This window comes from Tachypleus tridentatus, chromosome 3, assembly GCF_004210375.1.
Source record: "Tachypleus tridentatus isolate NWPU-2018 chromosome 3, ASM421037v1, whole genome shotgun sequence".
Classification (NCBI taxonomy): Eukaryota; Metazoa; Arthropoda; class Merostomata; order Xiphosura; family Limulidae; genus Tachypleus; species Tachypleus tridentatus.
The window spans coordinates 102,891,098-102,909,440 of record NC_134827.1 but is presented as its reverse complement, the minus strand read 5'-3'; the positions used below and the strand labels follow the sequence as shown (position 1 = coordinate 102,909,440).

Genomic DNA, 18,343 nt, shown 5'->3' with positions numbered 1-18,343 from the left:
CAAGTGTGTCCAAATCAAGGATTTAGTATTTACAAAGTAGAAATATCTCTTGCACTTAATTGCACTGGAAAACAAAAATATAGATCAACATGGGGCACCAGAATTCACATATAAAAATAATTATATATGTAACAAACAGCTGGTATGAGTAGAGAAAGCACCATGTAGAGGAGTGAACAACGTTTCAACCTTCTTCAGTCATCATCAGGTTCACAAAGGTTTACATATAAAAAGATTTGCAACACATTTTACCCCAGCCAAGTAAGTCAAGAGTGTGGCAGTTGTATCATAAGTGAAAATGAACAAATACGAATATGAAAGGTGTAAGCTGTCCACATGCCTCAGATAACAGTACATAACAATAAAAAAAGGATCTCCACCTAGAAACAAAGTAAACAAGCTATAGACTTATCAAGATAGTTGTACACTAGGTATGGCCGAAAACCTATCTCATACCTTAAACAGCTGGAATATGAAATGAGTATTCAAGCTATTCCACAAGATGACACTTTGGTCAAGTCACCTGATGCAATGACTCTGAACTTCTGTGTAATAATCAGCAGTGACGTCAATGCTGAGAAAGAATTATCATAAACTAACCAAACATAGTGCCATACTTTAGATGTACACCCATGACTGCATGTAGCGACACAGACAATAGAGATACGGTGAGGTTCTAAATTCATTTCAGTTCATACTCAAACCTTATTCGTGTGTGTGTATGTCTATGTAGTCAATCATTCTGGGACAAACCTGAGACCAACCTTCTGCACTCTTGGTTTAAATTAGTTCACAATCAGTATTTAGTTTCGTACTTACTTTTGTTGTCTTCTCATCTCTATTCTCAGTCCAGACTCACTGACGTAGTTTCCAAGCCTCTCAAACATCAACGAAACAACCAGACCAAGGTGAATTGGCTGATCTGAATGTCTCCACAAGATGTCAGCCAGTTTTGATTTATTCGTACAAACTGCCCACATGGTCAGTATGGTCAGAGCTTTACGTTCAGCACTTGCATGGTCCATAATATACATGCCCATTGCATTTAGGGACAAGCTTTGGGAATCAACGTAGTTGGAAAAGCCAGTCAACGTTGAAATCAGCCAATTAAGTTCAGTTTCTATAAAGTGTTTACCAATCTTGAATGTCTAGAAATGGATCAGAAGGTAACATAAAAAATTTACTACTAGCAAATGTAATTAAATTGTAACTTCACAAAATATATCATTCCTTAAACCAGATGGGTACAGCTGTTAAAAATTTCATATTATAGAATTTCCTACTATATGTTTACTTTCATATACTACAAAATATCATATTATGCTGATACAAAGTAATGTTGTATTTTTTATCACAAAACAGCAACAACAGTACATATAAGTGGAATAATGAGTTACAAAATCTTTCTGCTAAACTTTGCATATCTTATTTTTCAAACATTTTTCTTAAACATTAAAACCTTTCCTAGAAAACTACAACATAAGATAGATATTCAGTTTTAGAGTACTTAAATCTAAAAAACAAAGTTCAAAAGTTTGTTATCTTGACAAATAAAAATCATGCCTTCACAAGTTTCTGGTTACAATATCACTGAAATATACAAATAAAACTATAAATAACCACTAGAGAATACTTACTAGACCGTGGCCCAGGATACCTTCCCAGCACACAGAATGAAAAATTCCTGGTGCTGAACCCGCACTTAAAAGATATTTGAGTCGACGAGGTGTCAAAAATTTGTGAACTTGGAAACCTTGACTCAGAAACAGATCTACAAAGTCCTCTCTATCTGGCCGTAACAAAGCTTGCTCAAAAATATCTTTGGTTATCTGAAGAAGAAGACAAAAAGAAAAAAAATGAATTTTAAACCTGAAATGGCAAATCATGTCTTGAGATAGCCAACAAGCCAGATAAAAGATCCCTCCCCCCAAGAGTTTAGAGATAGCTAACTCTAATGGTGAGCTATTGAACAGTTTGAGGGCAGTTAGAAAGCAGAAAATAATGCCACAATGTCCTTGGTAGCTCAAATAAACAACTGCGTTGTTTTTAAAATGCCTCAAGTCTTCAACCACTTGACCCCCTGAGCTCAATGCATCAAATCATCAGTGAAAAGAAACAAGTGCTTATTATAATGTTTAAGTTGCTATTAAGGTACAACAGAGTATTTGAGTCATCATGCCAATAACACAAATTAAGAATAACAGCAGAGATGTAAACATGCTGTAAAAAGTAACAGAAGTTAAACCTATTGATGGTTTTCTTATTCAGTTTCTTTCTCTTCCCATAGAGGAAACTTAAAAGGTTTTTCAATACAACGTTATCAGCTAAATAAAATATATTCTCTCTCTCTGTCTGTCAGTGCATCTGTGTGTTCAACTTATTTCATAGGAAAAGATAAATCATCTTCCAACAGCCGAGTGACGATTCAATGGCAAAGATTTTACAAATGTCTGAATAAAAGAATGATTCATACATATTAGCATTAAATGTTTTGTTTATTTTGAAGATATACAGAACTTCATCCACTCTAAATAACCTTATGAGTGTTACCTTGAGTTTGTTAGAAGGATCTTTCCCGAACACTTCAATCAGAGCTACATGTGGATTGTTCCAGTCCAACGTTAGAAACAGATCTTTCTGTATCTGCTCGTGCCAGTTATTTTTCTCTGGTTTTTGGGCTAAAAATATACTTTTCCACTTTATAGATATCAAAAAATAAAACTAATACACACACACACAAAGAAAAACTGAGTCAATAAAAGGATAATTAGTGCCATCACTTCATCTACAGTTTGTTTAGAAATACTTTTCTCAAGCTTACTACAAGGACTTGACTTTTATTTTTATTCGAGCAACAACCACAGAAACCTTGCTAACATTTTTTGTACTATTAAACTTAAGTAGAAAAGCCAACTATTGTATTTAATAGAACTAAACAGTTTTGAGTGAATTCAACTTGCAAAAACAATTCATTTATACATGAGAGATGGTAATACAACTGTCACTGTCACATAAAAACTCAGACAGTTTGATGGTAACTACACAGCCTAAGTCTTTTAAATAATAAAGAAATATCCCTCTTTTATGATTTTCAGCAAGTTAAAGAACGTGCCTACCACAGAATATTTAATTCACAATGTGAGATATTCTATAACATTTTTTAATAAAATTAAAATAATTATTGTTACTACAAGAAGCAGCAATAGTTTGTTGGTTTTCAGGGTGGACTTCTTTTACCAAATTATAAGGTTTGGATCCTAACCAAAGTCTTGTTCTAAGCACTCCATGATTTTTAAATGTATTTTTTGACAGTACAACACAGGAGCACTTGAGCTCATATTTAAGATTACTTGGATTTTGGTGAATCTTAGTATTACTGCATTATTTTATCCTTTTTCATAGGTTTTCCTGATGTGGAAGAGGCAAAAGCACTATCAACTGCCAAGCAATGAAATTACATAATTTTCTGACGACTACTTATCTCTTTAAAAGAAGACTGCTCTTAACAACCAACAAGTTGCTGCCAAGCTTTTATTAGTTACACAAGATACTTTTATTAGTTACACAAGATACTTTTATTAGTTACACAAGATACTTTTATTAGTTACACAAGATACTTTTATTAGTTACACAAGATACTTTTATTGATTTTATTAGTTATACTTGATATGTAATATTTTATGTGTTTTGTATAGGAATGATCTATTACAGTTCCAGACTAAACTTCCTGTCAAAATTATGGATTTAAAATTAATAGAGTTTGTTAAAATTATAAGGTATCAGTTGAAATTTCCACTTACATGAATCTTAATTCTTTATCGATGGGGTCAGTGGATGGTTTATCTTAAACAGTTTAAAGTTGACAACAGCATAAGCTTACTTCTAATTAACTGTATCGTTTTATTGCTCTCTGAACCATGTCTAATAAATAATCCAACCACACAAGTTATAAATAACTCAGAAAATGCTTAACTCATGGAGAACATTACTATTTATTATTATCTTACCCGATCTAGCAAATTCCTAAATTTTACATTTTAGTTACTTTTCAAAGAATAAATTTAAAATATACATCCCAAAACAAAGGGTGTAATGCAGTCCTTTAACCTCTTGTTTTTGCTGTGTTACCAATAAAAGTTAAGCCTGTTTTTGTTTTTTTTGTAATAATACTAGTAAAATTTTATTTAAAGAGTGTACCTAATAGGAGAATAGCATGCTCAAAGTAAACAATGTCCTACATCTATTACAATTTAACTACGACAAAGGAGATTTAAAATAATTTCTTTAGTTACCTGTTCTGAAGACCACGAAATAAACATTCAAGATGACAATGAAACAGACAATGTATTGTAATGAACACAACATAGCATAATACACCATTCAATAGATTAAAACTTTACCTAACTATTACTTATAAATCATATAACAGAAAACTGTATCCGAGAATTATTTTGTTAACTTAGGAAGGAGAGGATGCGACATGTGGTCACGGAAAGTGGGCCTGGCCTTTTAGTTTAGAACTCCATAAACAAATAAGATTGACAACTAAAAATTAATCTATTTTAGTAACGGCTGTATTATGTTGACTAGTTATGTCAGTGAAGGGTGGTGAATAAACTAGAGCAGGGGAAAACCTAGCGAGTAAATGTTTAATTTCTCATACAAGGGAAGACTGAGTATTTGTTTACATATATTTCCTGATAATATTATGAAATTAAAACCTGATTTATTAACTATGTTTTTATTTCCAGTTTATTCATAAATGGTTATAGAAATGTAGCTTAATTAAAGCTTCAATGCAACTATAAAAAATGTCATGATATGTGTACTTTGACCTACCTACAGCAACAGGGTTAAACATCCAATGATTAACAAGCCAAAACATTAATAAATTATAACAACAAACATATAACCTTATTTCCAACTAAAAGTGTATATAAACACAAACCTAGTGTATCTTTGTATCCACTATCTTTGTAATACTCAAGTAAAAACATTTAAAACTGCAGTATTATAAATCCTTCTAGTTTAAGTAGAATTGTTAAAACAATACAAGCTTATACAGACACCACATCATCTTAATAAAAAACTAGTCAATATTACATTTAAACAGGGCCTGAAGTATATACTGGTCCAAGTTGGTCAGGTTACATAAGTGGCTGTGGATATTCAAAACAGTGAGGTAAATCTGTTGTTGCTGAAAAAACACACACAAAAAAATAGTTTCATTGGGTGATTAACTCATAAGTTTGTTAAATCACATGATGTTAAACATGCATCACATTTTCATGATACAAATTTTCCATTACTACTTAAAAACTTCATGTTAATTCTGTCAAAACCTAACCCCCCCCACAAAAATATAATAAAATTCTTTGAAAAAAATCTTTAAATCAACAGTTGTAACAAAGATTTCAATAAGAATAACCTGTCAAAACACCCACTTTTATAATAATGCACTTCCTAGATTGGCATCAACTACCACACCATTCTGAAAGTCAGAGATCCTTGCTCTTACTAATTATCTTGCAGATTAACCAGGTCTAGCTACAACCTTACATTTATACGAAAATAAGTGTTCTACAAAAGTATGAATACAAGAGTCCTAATTAGGCACTCAGCCACATATCCAGCAAAAAACCTCTTACTGTTAGACAAAGATCTTCCATTTTTAATGCCCCAAGGAAGGCTGTTCTTTATTATTTTTTAAAACATCCTACTTCTTCCATTTTCAGTATTGTTGTTACTAGTCTGTATAATACAAGACCATTTCTTAGTAAAAATTCTCTTATAAATACTAGAATACTGTAAGACAGCAATGTGCAACGGTTCTTCACATTAACGACTATCTAATTAAATATTAAACATCATTCTTTCACAGACACGATAATGCACTGTCTTACACATCACTTTTGCTCTTTTGTTTGTTTGGTTAATTGTGCACAAAGCTACTCAAGGGCTCACTGTCCCTAATTTGAAAATGACAGAGCAGAGGAAAAATGCTTAGTTCACAACTCACTGCCAACTTTTTTTACTCCTTTTTACAAACGAATAGTGCAATAGACCATTACATTATAATGCCCCCCTGCAGTGAAAAGAGAAGCATTTTCAGGGGCAGGTTTCAATCCCTCAACCTACAGAGTGCAAGCAAAGTGCCCTAACCACCAGGTAAAAAAAACAACAACATTAATTCTTTTATACATAATAAAAAACTTCATATATTTGTGTACATTACAAATAATTCATGGCATCTTTCTCAAAACTAACCTGTCTCGCATATCGAACGCATTCCAGAATCCTGTCTCTGAAGATATTTCGAGATAGGCTATTTTCTCTCAGTTTAGGAAAGTGATAAACTATCTTGTTTGAAATCTCTGGTTTAAGAAAATTTTCAATAAATTCGGCATCCCACCTAAATTGGGCACTAAGAATAAAAACAATAACTAAATACTTGTGTTTAAATGTCTGAGCAATTGCACTGTAAACATGTGAAAAATAACAAATCAAACAAATTTACATAAATATTGAATCAAAGTATGATCTACATCCCAATTTTCACTTTAAAATAGTCATTTTACTTCAACAGAGAACTGGCTCAAGATTAATTATTTTTGCTTTAATTAAAAAAAGATTTAAGTAACATCTAAAAATTAATTAAGAAACTGAAAAATTAGCCATGAACTCCTAAAAAGTGACTTTATTCCACAAAGGAACCTTGTACAAGGTTTTTAAATACTGGTATCCAACTTTAATCTATTTTGCACTTACTATTCAAGATGTATCTTACGTTCACTTACGATACTAAAAAATATGACAGAAACACTTAACTTTAGGAAAACATGCAAAATTATAACCATGCTGACCAGCAATGAATGCTAAATGCATACTTCATTTGTATATATTTTTATCAAACAATGACAGCAGGCATTACAAAAATATATATATCATTAACACTAACTGTGACACGCTCGATGCTCTCTGTTTGAGGTTAATTAGCTTCAAACCTGAAACAAGCAAATATTTATATACAACTTTAAAAGTTTAGAAAATTATATTAGTACAAAGACAAAAAAGAAATCCAATTGTTCAAAATCTCTTGTTTCATATCTTTCAATGTTTCAAAGTGAAATGTTAAGTGGTGTTCAGGTTAATGTGAGTAATAAGAAACTTATGAAACAACTTCAAAACAATGTGTTTTTATACAGAGTGGTCCAAAATTGTCTTTCCTATTTTTAAATTTAACGTCTGTTTGTAATTAAGCATGCAGCCACACAAAGGGCTATCTGTATCCTGCCCAACATAGGTACCAAAACCTCCTTCTAGTATTGTAAGTTTGCAGACATATTGCTGAGCCACTGGAAGGCTTAAAATTTAATAATTAAATAACTAAAGAAATACAACTGTACACTTTTCAACAACTTGTAATCCAACTTAATTAAAAAGTTGTCATGTCAGCAGACTTCCACGTGTGCACCATCAGTGGCTCTCAGCACATCAGCACAGTTACAACAGGAATGAATGACATTCTTTATCATGGTCTCTGACTTCATCATGTTTGCCAAAGGTGAGCAACACAGTGTCCTTAACATACTCTCAAAGAAAGAAGTCTAGCAGAGTGATGTCTGGTGAATGCAGAGGCCATGAAATTGGCCCACCTTGACTAATCCACTGCACTGAGCTTTTTCTCACATGGCTCCCATGTTACAAGGCAATACTACTCACTGGAGTATAAAAACAACATGACAATAGAAAACTGTTTCAGTTGGCTACAAGAGGTTACAACTGTAAGATTGTATTTATTTAATTATTAAATTTTAAAATAGAAAAGAATTCTGGACCATGTTGTACTTACAAAACAAACAAAGTGAGAGAGCATTAACAGAGTTTATTGAACAAATGACCGATTTTATTACCGATGTTTAAACTCGAGTAGGCGTAAGCCAGCAAGTCAGCCAGGCCCCACTACCCCTGATGACAACAACTGGAAACTGTTTCTTTAGATGATCAAGAATGAATCTAACAGAGTCATACCCTCCCTGTATCAATATGGCAACCACAGGTACTTCACTTGAACCAAAAGTACCTTTGTTGTACATTGCTGAAACTGTAAAATGAACACCAATCGTTCAGTCTTGTAGTACCTGTATGAACAAAGCATCTTGAACACAATTTCAAATGTTTAAAAAAATGGCCTGTATTATTTAATTCAAAACTAAACATCATGATAAATTTATGAAATTGTTATCTATACACCAAAGTGTATGTACCTACACCAAAATACTTCAGTGTTTTATATATATATATACTATAAATTACACATAAACTACCTTTAAACCCAAGTACACACAATTTACATGAACTGAAGGTTAAAATCACACTTTCTACAAGTTATGTTCTAAGTCCACTTCTGCCCTTGAATATACTTGCTCCATTGTTGACGTAGTTTGGCCTAATGAGCAAGATTACACTACTACTCAACACTGCAATTCTGATTACAAGTTTGTTTTATTGCAATAAGCTTTTGGCTCTTAAAATTTTCTTTTGTAGCCACAACTTTCATTTCACAGATAAGAATGCTGACCCCTCACCCTCCCTACTGACTTAGAATGTGGTTTCAAAGACCATTCTGGTAGTCCACACTGGTTTGCAATATGTTTTTAAAGCCTACTATTGTTGTCCACTTATGCTTGGAATATGTTTCCTTAGTCCATTCTGTTTGTCCACATTGATTCAGAATGTGATTTCAGAGCCCATTATTATGCTCAGTAACTTACTGTTTAAGTTTTCAGATTTATGAAGAAAACTACAGACTCCTGCCTTTCACATGTTGTCTTTTTGTTTCTTTGTAATCAAATAATCTTGTTAATTAAATATCTTTCCTCAATAAATCAACCTGCAGCAAAACTGTAACATAAAATGCTGTGAACCATGTATGGGTAATGTGTCATCCCTCATGCCACAACTTGCATATCTGGTAACATGCTACAGCATCATCAGATACAAATAATTCCTTAAGGGTACTGTTGACTTCATAATAATCATCATCAGAAATTGTTGACTAGATTCAAACCCAGTCCTCAGATGGGTGCCCTAAATGTTAACTTCACCACATTAACTGTAAATTTTATCACCACATGCAAACATTTCTGTACTTAAGTTTACCACCATGAAACAATGTAAATTTTATCTTACATGTAACTTCAAGTGCTAGATTAAATGTATGTGATATTCCGAGATCTAAATATTAAATCTGATTTTTTTTAAATACAAACATTTCTGTACTTAAGTTTACTTTTCAGATTAACAGTAAGAATTAATAACATTAAATATCATAATCATGACATTCTTTGTCCAATATTGATTTATCATATTTATTGCTCAATGAATACATGAAACTTATTACTTAGTCTTAAAATTAAGTTTCTCACACTTTCATTTTAGCACAAGAGACAGTTAAGTTAATTACAATGTACATCATAAAATTTTATACAATTATTAAGCTCATGTTTGGTTAAAGGAAAAGTTTCCATGTCACCTTGTTTTTCTTCATCAGTTTGCTGGGTTTCCAAAGCAGCTGCCAAATACTGCTCAAATCTAAGCAGGAAATAGTTGATTCCTGTTTTGGCAATAGTGTTATCGTTTACCACAACAAAGTGAGAGTGATAAGTGTTAAGTTCATACTTTTCATCTTCAGGAACATTTCCTTCATTTTCTATCATCACTAAATTTGTCTGGAAAAACAAAACAAAACAAAACACGATATATAAATACCTTAAACTATACACTTCTGTTTATGAGTTTGCAGTTTGTACACAGAACAAAAAAAAAGATATTATATACTGTACGCAAACACGACAAATCACATTTAAGAGTTCGTAGAAATGAATGGTTTTCTAAATAACAAAATAAAGAAACTTTTAAAAGTTCATACATAATAAGAACTATCGTAAGCCCTTGTGTACTTTTTCACACATGTACGCCACTGACGAAACAGTCCATTGATATTTAACCCTAATGGAACATTTTATTCTGGAAGTTCTAAAAGTGTACTCAGAACTGGCTCAGTAACTGTGAAAATACAAGTTGAAGACAAGAAAGTAAATTTTCAATTTACCACCACCATTACTACCATTCTTTGGTAAATATTGGATATACACTTGTAGGAGCACAATACACTTAAGTCACAAGTCTTAACAACACTACATTTCCCTCACAAATCCACCTACAATCCCTTACAAAAAATATTAGAATTTCAAAAGCTGTTTTATCAAATGATAAATATATGTGAAGCAACAATGCAAACGAAGTACAGTACCTACACTTGTTGAAAAAAATTCATTAGAACTTGTTAACAAGCCACCAAAAACAAGATCTAAATTAAAAACTTTATTTCATTAAAATCTTCTTAACTCAGAGCACTGTTTTTTCTACCTCTGTGATGGCATACCTGCACACAAAACGTTAAAAAATTACAATGCAGTAACAACATTATGCAAATTAATATTTACAAGTACAATTTGCCGAGTTCTGATACTGCAGAGAAAATGTATTTTATATCAAAAAAATGTTTTAGTACTGAAAGTCACCAAACATAAAGTGAAGCCAAAATATGAAGAATTTATTATGTGATGAAGTAACCAAGCAACTTATGATGTTATGTTAAAAACTTGTAATTTTTTTGTTAAAAATCAGTGTTGTCTTTGGCTTTAATTTCTGTATATATTTCTTCCATTTTTATAATTGTTTTTGTTTACCGTTCACAGGTTAATTTAAGTTTTTTCTACTTTTTTGTTATCTAAAAATTAGTTCTTCAGTTTTGTTTATCAATACATTTAGATAAAAACCTAAAAGATGGTAAATGAAATTAGTGTTAGCAGAAAACTATCACCTGATGAAACTTCATGTACCCAAACTCACAACATCATAGTTTAACAACAACTTTAATAAGATCACTATTTTTCATGGCAACACAACAGACATCTTCAATTCTCAAATCTCGATATCTAATCACATATAAACTAGAAACGTTACTTAATTTTAGTTTTACGTAAATTACTAACAAATTTCTTATTATATTCACTACCCCATAACAACATGAAAAATTTCTGGTACTATATAAAAATAGAAATTTCAAGGAGAAGATAACTTAGTAGTTGTTCATATAGTAGCCTAACAGGAATATCTAGAGAAATCTAAAACTTCAAGTGACTCAATAAAAGAGACTTAACTGTGAATTACAACTTTCCACGAGCATGAAGGATAACTTCTTTCCCTTTGGAAAATATTCAAAACATAAGGTTTGAAATGTGTTCTTCTTTCTCTCATACTAATTTCTGTTTATCTTTCTCAAACGTCAAAAAACAGGAGAGTAATGATAGACTGTTGGCAAACAGTTTCCATTAACTACCATGACCAAGATGAAAGTCATGTTAACTACAGTTTTTGTCCAAAATTCCTTTTAACTTTTCTATTTTGTTGGTTCAAAAATCAAAAGTATTTAAAAATAGCACTTCAAATCTATCTTTTGCCGCCAACACGTCACTGCTCAACAGGTCCCAATGGAGAAATTTTGGAATCTGGTGCCACCTACAACTCAGTAAAGGGATTCAAGGCATGAAAGAATCAGTTTTAAGGCTTATTTATCATACTGGTCACACAAAATATATCACACAGAACTGACCAATAATTGTAATGATGTTCGGGATGACATATTAAAAGGTGGTTGTTATGCTTATAACACTTCATTCTCAAGACTTACCCTTCCATCAAACACTTCGCTATACAAGAGAAAATCTTCTCGTACGATTCCAATCAGGGTCAGAGGATTACTTGGAGTAACACTCTGACTTGGATGTTTGTGACACTGAAGAGTCTGTCGGTGAAGAATTTCATCACTGACAGCATCACCAATGACCTTGGAAATTCCGATGTTAATTCCATTTGTGACAATCCACATGCTTGTTGTGTTAGCAGCCTAGAAGTTAATATGTTACTTAACATAACACAATGATAATAATAACAGTTTGTAAAAAACATCGAAGTAAAATTTTAATTAAATATTATATATGATTTTTTTACGTACAGAAAGAAACCAGTACCTCACTAATTATATTCTAACATTCTAGCTGGCATTACCTTACTAGTTATATTGTAACATTCCAGCTGGCATTACCTCACTAGTTATATTCTAACATTCTAGCTGGCATTACCTTACTAATTATATTCTAACATTCTAGTTAGCATTACCTTACTAGTTATATTCTAACATTCCAGCTGGCATTACCTTACTAGTTTTATTCAAACATTCTAGCTGGCATTACCTTACTAGTTTTATTCAAACATTCTAGCTGGCATTACTTTACTAGTTATATTCTAACATTCTAGCTGGCATTACCTCACTAGTTTTATTCAAACATTCTAGCTGGCATTACCTTACTAGTTATATTCTAACATTCTAGCTGGCATTACCTCACTAATTATATTCTAACATTCTAGCTGGCATTACCTCACTAGTTATATTCTAACATTCTAGCTGGCATTACCTTACTAGTTATATTCTAACATTCTAGCTGGCATTACCTCACTAGTTATATTCTAACATTCTAGCTGGCATTACCTTACTAGTTATATTCTAACATTCTAGCTGGCATTACCTTACTAGTTATATTCTAACATTCTAGCTGGCATTACCTTACTAATTATATTCTAACATTCTAGTTAGCATTACCTCACTAGTTTTATTCAAACATTCTAGCTGGCATTACCTTACTAATTATATTCTAACATTCTAGTTAGCATTACCTTACTAGTTATATTCTAACATTCTAGTTAGCATTACCTCACTAGTTTTATTCAAACATTCTAGCTGGCATTACCTTACTAGTTATATTCTAACATTCTAGCTGGCATTACCTTACTAGTTATATTCTAACATTCTAGCTGGCATTACCTTACTAGTTTTATTCAAACATTCTAGCTGGCATTACTTTACTAGTTATATTCTAGCTGGCATTACCTTACTAGTTTTATTCAAACATTCTAGCTGGCATTACCTTACTAGTCATATTCTAGCTGGCATTACCTTACTAGTTTTATTCAAACATTCTAGCTGGCATTACTTTACTAGTTATATTCTAACATTCTAGCTGGCATTACCTCACTAGTTTTATTCAAACATTCTAGCTGGCATTACCTTACTAGTTATATTCTAACATTCTAGCTGGCATTACCTCACTAATTATATTCTAACATTCTAGCTGGCATTACCTCATTAGTTATATTCTAACATTCTAGCTGGCATTACCTTACTAGTTATATTCTAACATTCTAGCTGGCATCACCTCACTAGTTATATTCTAACATTCTAGCTGGCATTACCTCACTAGTTATATTCTAACATTCTAGCTGGCATTACCTTACTAGTTATATTCTAGCTGGCATTACCTTACTAGTTTTATTCAAACATTCTAGCTGGCATTACTTTACTAGTTATATTCTAACATTCTAGCTGGCATTACCTCACTAGTTTTATTCAAACATTCTAGCTGGCATTACCTTACTAGTTATATTCTAACATTCTAGCTGGCATTACCTCACTAATTATATTCTAACATTCTAGCTGGCATTACCTCACTAGTTATATTCTAACATTCTAGCTGGCATTACCTTACTAGTTATATTCTAACATTCTAGCTGGCATCACCTCACTAGTTATATTCTAACATTCTAGCTGGCATTACCTCACTAGTTATATTCTAACATTCTAGCTGGCATTACCTTACTAGTTATATTCTAACATTCTAGCTGGCATTACCTTACTAATTATATTCTAACATTCTAGTTAGCATTACCTCACTAGTTTTATTCAAACATTCTAGCTGGCATTACCTTACTAATTATATTCTAACATTCTAGTTAGCATTACCTTACTAGTTAAATTCTAACATTCTAGTTAGCATTACCTCACTAGTTTTATTCAAACATTCTAGCTGGCATTACCTTACTAGTTATATTCTAACATTCTAGCTGGCATTACCTTACTAGTTTTATTCAAACATTCTAGCTGGCATTACCTTACTAGTTATATTGTAACATTCTAGCTGGCATTACCTTACTAATTATATTCTAACATTCTAGTTGGCATTACCTTACTAGTTATATTCTAACATTCTAGCTGGCATTACCTCACTAGTTATATTCTAACATTCCAGCTGACATTACCTTACTAGTTTTATTCAAACATTCTAGCTGGCATTACCTTACTAGTTTTATTCAAACATTCTAGCTGGCATTACCTTACTAATTATATTCTAGCTGACATTACCTTACTAGTTATATTCTTACATTCTAGCTGGCATTACCTCACTAATTATATTCTAACATTCTCGCTGGCATTACCTTACTAATTATATTCTAACATTCTAGTTAGCATTACCTCACTAGTTTTATTCAAACATTCTAGCTGGCATTACCTTACTAGTTATATTCTAACATTCTAGCTGGCATTACCTTACTAGTTATATTCTAGCTGGCATTACCTTACTAGTTTTATTCAAACATTCTAGCTGGCATTACCTTACTAGTTATATTGTAACATTCTAGCTGGCATTACTTTACTAATTATATTCTAACATTCTAGTTGGCATTACCTTACTAGTTTTATTCAAACATTCTAGCTGGCATTACCTTACTAGTTTTATTCAAACATTCTAGCTGGCATTACCTTACTAATTATATTCTAACATTCTCGCTGACATTACCTTACTAGTTATATTCTTACATTCTAGCTGGCATTACCTCACTAATTATATTCTAACATTCTAGCTGGCATTACCTCACTAGTTATATTCTAACATTCTAGCTGGTATTACCTTACTAGTTATATTCTAACATTCTAGCTGGCATTACCTTACTAGTTATATTCTAACATTCTAGCTGGCATCACCTCACTAGTTATATTCTAACATTCTAGCTGGCATTACCTCACTAGTTTTATTCTAACATTCTAGCTGGCATTACCTTACTAATTATATTCTAACATTCTAGCTGGTCTAATCAGTACTTTATGAAAGACAGTTACAGTAATACTATGGATTACTACAGGTTCTAAATAAAGAAAGACAAAACTTAGTTCTGGATACAAAGATTTTTTCTTGGAGGTTTGGAAAATAACCTGAAATTACATTTTGAACATTTGCAAGGTTTAAAACATTAATACATAACTAGATAATATAACTTAAATGTTCTTGTTATAATTTTATATTAATCAAAATGAAATGTCAAAATCTTTGACCAAACCAACTGCTTTAATTTACAAGTTGTCAGTGGTTTTCAATGCTTACTGGTACCTCCCAAATGTTTCCAGCTAAACCAAATGGTCCAGCTGGATGCTGGGTAAGCAGTTGTTAACACTTACTAACAGTATTTTAAGGCTTCTGGCTGAACCAAAATGCCCATCTTGACAATGGATTAGTGTTTTTAACATTCATTAACAGCATTGTAAGGTTTAAAAAAAATTTGCTTTAATTTTTGCATAATACCTAAAAAATTCAGAGTTCAACCTTAAAAAAGTGTCATATTTTATTGAAAAAGTGAACAAATTTGCTACTGAAAATTAAGAGTTTAACAAACTTTAATAAAAAAGTAATTTCAACATAAAAAATCATTAAAAACATTTTATTATGCAAGTTGTATAACTTCACATTATGAAGTCACACACACACCAACTATAGATAAAACACCCAGAGGGGTATTTACCTTGATTAATCCCTTCTGGAAATTTTCAAGCTGCCTGGAATTTTTCCAGTTTGTTAAAGGAGCCACATTAGATACAATAACCAAAACAATACGAGGATTGCTTAAATTCCAATCTTGAGAAACAACCTCAGCAACTTCTTCCATGTTAACATCGTGACTGACTCGAATGAATGGTCGGCCCTAAGAAAGGTTAGTTCATTTGTAATTAGGAGCAAACTGTGTTGGTTTTACCTCAAAACACTTTCCCTTAGATCAACTGTGGTTCTGTAAACCTACAACTGTGCACTTACATTTGTTTTGTTTTTCCAGATGGAGTAACACACACACACTTCAATGGAAAACAACAATTATTATGTTCATCGAAGTTAATCATATCACCAACAATTTACCAATCTTGTAAAAAATGTTGGTATGCTCATGTAAGTTTGAGTTTAGTGTCACGTCCTAAAACCTCAATCAATCTCTAATTACATACAACAATGTTGTTAGAAACAGAATAAAATGGAACATTTAATACTTCAAAACAAGAATAAAACTATTTAAATTTAAAAATGTTCAACACTTCAAGACTGAGGAGAAATAATACAACAAACGTTTATATTTTTTAAAGATTAATATTTATACTGGTCCAAATTCAATGATAACAACAAAACCATATGCATGTTATTTGTTGCTCTTTGATGTCTCTGAGTTAGCAATTGAACTTTTTGAAATATACCTTCCTGAACACCAAAATACAGGTGAATCCTGGCAAAAGTTTTACATTAAATAAAAAATTAGTGTTTTGCTACTTAAAACACCTTATTGTTCCTATTAAAGTAAAATACTATTCACAGAGTGTCAAGCTGTCACTGTATTCAATCACATTCTGTTTTACAATTTCTCAGTGAATGGTACATTATAGAAATTTACCTATAAACAAAAAAGACTGAGTGCATACTGGAGTGATTTAAATATTTGACACTAAAATTAATAAAAAAAATTACCTTTACTCTAGAAAATAAATGTATTTCAGCCAGTGTTTACCTACTGTATTTCAATATGAAACACTTTTACTACTAGTCCACATAGAAAATAAATGTATTTCAGCCAGTGTTTCCCTACTGTATTTCAATATGAAACACTTGTACTACTAGTCTACACAGAAAATAAATGTATTTCAGCCAGTGATTCCCTACTGTATTTCATTATGAAACACTTGTACTACTAGTCCACAAGGAAAATAAATGTATTTCAACCAGTGTTTCCCTACTGTATTTCAATATGAAATACTTTTACTACTAGAACACATAGAAAATAAATGTATTTCAGCCAGTGTTTCCCTATTGCATTTCAATATGAAACACTTTTAATACTACTAGTCCACATAGAAAATAAATGTATTTCAGCCAGTGTTTCCCTACTGTATTTCATTATGAAACACTTTTACTACTAGTCCACATAGAAAATAAATGTATTTCAGCCAGTGTTTCCCTACTGCATTTCAATATCAAACACTTTTACTACTAGTCCACATAGAAAATAAATGTATTTCAGCCAGTGTTTCCCTACTGCATTTCAATATCAAACACTTTTACTACTAGTCCACATAGAAAATAAATGTATTTCAGCCAGTGTTTCCCTACTGTATTTCAATATGAAACACTTTTACCACTAGTCCACATAGAAAATAAATGTATTTCAGCCAATGTTTCCCTACTGTATTTCAATATGAAACACTTCTACTACTAGTCCACATAGAAAATAAATGTATTTCAGCCAGTGTTTCCCAACTGTATTTCAATATGAAACACTTTTACTACTAGTCCACATAGAAAATAAATGTATTTCAACCAGCGTTTCCCTACTGTATTTCAATATCAAACACTTGTACTACTAGTCCACATAGAAAATAAATGTATTTCAGCCAATGTTTCCCTACTGTATTTCAATATGAAACACTTTTACTACTAGTCCACACAGAAAATAAATGTATTTCTGCCAGTGTTTCCCAACTGTATTTCAATATCAAACACTTTTACTACTAGTCCACATAGAAAATAAATGTATTTCAACCAGTGTTTCCCTACTGTATTTCAATATGAAACACTTTTTCTACTAGTCCACACAGTAAATAGTAGTAGTAGCAGTAGTCATGGAACAGTAACAAACTGAACCATCTCTTGTGAATAAAAGTAGTAGTCATGTAACAATAACAAACTCAACCATCTCTTGTGAATAAATAGTAGTAGTCATAGTTGTCATGTAACAGTGACAAACTGAACCATTTCTTGTGGATAAATAGTAGTAGTAGTCATGTAACAGTAACAAACTGAACCATCTCTTGTGGATAAATAGTAGTAGTTATAGTAGTCACGTAACAGTAACAAACTGAACCATCTCTTGCGAATAAATAGTAGTAGTCATAGTAGTCATGTAACAAACTAAACCATCTCTTGTGGATAAATAGTAGTAGTAGTAGTCATGTAACAAACTGCACCATCTCTTGTGGATAAATAATAGTAGTAGTAGTCATGTAACAAACTGCACCATCTCTTGTGAATAAATAGCAGTAGTCATAGTAGTCATGTAACAAACTGAACCATCT

General features: G+C 31.8%; 1 pseudogene across 1 annotated transcript in view; it reads right to left on the bottom strand.

Annotated features, from left to right (window-relative positions):
- Positions 1–18,343, bottom strand: part of LOC143247639 (transient receptor potential cation channel subfamily M member-like 2) — a 67,255-nt pseudogene that overhangs the window by 31,045 nt on the left and 17,867 nt on the right. The window contains exons 3-11 of the transcript XR_013026626.1: positions 15,757–15,936; positions 11,759–11,974; positions 9,491–9,731; positions 7,895–8,083; positions 6,268–6,412; positions 5,104–5,197; positions 2,551–2,678; positions 1,638–1,829; positions 820–1,148 (exon numbers count right to left, since the gene is read on the bottom strand). The product of XR_013026626.1 is annotated as a transient receptor potential cation channel subfamily M member-like 2 (transcript). The remainder of the gene's footprint in view (positions 1–819; positions 1,149–1,637; positions 1,830–2,550; positions 2,679–5,103; positions 5,198–6,267; positions 6,413–7,894; positions 8,084–9,490; positions 9,732–11,758; positions 11,975–15,756; positions 15,937–18,343) is intronic.